This window comes from Podarcis bocagei (assembly GCF_964188305.1).
Source record: "Podarcis bocagei genome assembly, chromosome: 15".
NCBI classification, from domain to species: Eukaryota; Metazoa; Chordata; class Lepidosauria; order Squamata; family Lacertidae; genus Podarcis; species Podarcis bocagei.
Genome location: NC_138141.1, coordinates 11,850,384 through 11,852,414, shown reverse-complemented (window position 1 = coordinate 11,852,414; position 2,031 = coordinate 11,850,384).

Below are 2,031 nucleotides of genomic sequence, written 5' to 3'. Positions count from 1 at the left end.
AGAAGGTCGGCGGTTTGAATCCCCGCAACGGGGTGAGCTCCCGTTGCTCGGTCCCAGCTCCTGCCCACCTAGCAGTTTGAAAGCATGTCAAAGTACAAGTAGATAAATAGGTACCACTCCAGCGGCAAGGTAAACGGCGTTTCCGTGTGCTGCTCTGGTTCGCCAGAAGCGGCTTTGTCATGCTGGCCACATGACCCGGAAGCTGTACGCCGGCTTCCTCAGCCAGTAAAGTGAGATGAGCACCGCAACCCCAGAGTCGGCCATGACTGGACCTAATGGTCAGGGGTCCCTTTATCTTTAAGGATTTGTGTAAAGTTTACTCCCTAGCTTCTTCTTCCAGTATCCCTGCTCAGAGTTTTCCTTCTCAGGTTGACGAGCCGCACTTGCCCCTAAAAGTGGCATGGCACCTGCTTTAAATGCGTAGCACAATGAGACCCAAAAGTCTTGTAGCACCTTCTCTGCCCTCTGCCCTGTGCTCCATTGTGTGTCTGGTCCGATCTCATGTCTATGCAGAATTCTGTTGCCCAAGCCGTCCAAGTCTTGTTGCTCCTGCTCCTCCTTAAATCCCCAGGCTGACTTTTCTCCTCTCTGGACCAGCTTTTCCAGCCTTTCCCTTGCTCTCCCCTTCCTTTTTTTTTTTTTCTGTCTCCTGATAAACCTCTGTCTTGCTGGTCTTCCTTCTTCCAACCCTGCCTCCTCCTCCTCCTTCTTTGGTGATCACATGTAGCAGTGTAAGATTGGCTTCCATGAACACGGTCTTAACAGTGAGTCCGTAAATGACTGTGGAGGCCAATTCTGGATCCACGCATCCTTCCACAGTGGGGACATAGGTTTCTGGGCAGGAGTTGATCACGGTGAGTGTTTGCCAAGCATGCCTTCCTCTTAGACATTTCTCCCTTTCGTCCCGAGTTCCAGCATCTTCAAAATCCATGACACCTTTGGTAAACGCTGTTCTCCGATTGGAGCACTCCCAGGCCAGTGTTTCCCAGTTATCAGTGTTTATACTACATTTTTAAAGATTTGCCATGAGAGAATCTTTAAACCTCTTTTAGTTGACCACCAGCATTACGCTTTCCATTTTTATAGTTCGGAATAGAGTAGTTGCTTTGGAAGACGATAATCAGGCGTTCCGCACAACATGATGAAGTTGATGTTGAAGAATCATTGCTTCAACACTGGTAATCTTTGCTACTTCCAGTAGCATTAGTTCACCTGCCTTCCCAAGTGATGCATAAAATTTTTCAGAGGCACCATTGATGGAATCTTCTGAGGCGTTGGGGATGGCATTTATAAGTGGTCCATGTTTCACAAGCATACAGTAAGGTTGGTAGTACAATAGCTTTGTAAACAAGCATTTTGGATTCCCTCTGAATGTCCTGGTCCTCAAACACTCTGCACTTCAAGCAAAATTTAACAATTCCAAAATACAGGTGTGCTTTCACTTTCGCAAGATTGAATATACTGCCTTCGGCTGCTTGATTTCAAAGAATTCCACTGGAAAAACGGTTATGTCCCTGTGGAGATGGCAGTATTGAGTCAGTGGCTCATGTGCTTTTGGCTGCACTCTTTATAAAGATTTGAGGAGTGAGGTTATTAACCCTCTACTATTGTCCAACCATTGCTACCGTGTCCTTACTTTTAGAAGATCAAGATGATCAGGTGACAGCAAAATCTGCAAATTTTTTAGCAGGGGCAATTAGAATAAGATCTAATATTTGATTGTTGCTATAAACCCCCAAAATATATTTTCTAAGTTTTTACCTCTATCTTCAGTACATCTTCTTTTATTGCTATGGCTAGTGGCTGATGCAAATAAAGATTCCATCTATCTGATCTCTGCGCTTTAATCGGGAGAAAAGCTGCGTTCGCCAAGCTCACCGACCCTCAGCTCTCCAAGGTCTCCCGCGCGCTCGGAGGATGTCTGTGGCGCTCTTCCCAAGTTCAAGTGCAAGGCTGAAGTGCGCCTTTAAGGGGCAGGAGCGCGCGGGGGCCAGCCTACTAGAGGGAGGAGGAGGAAGCTGCTGTAGGTTT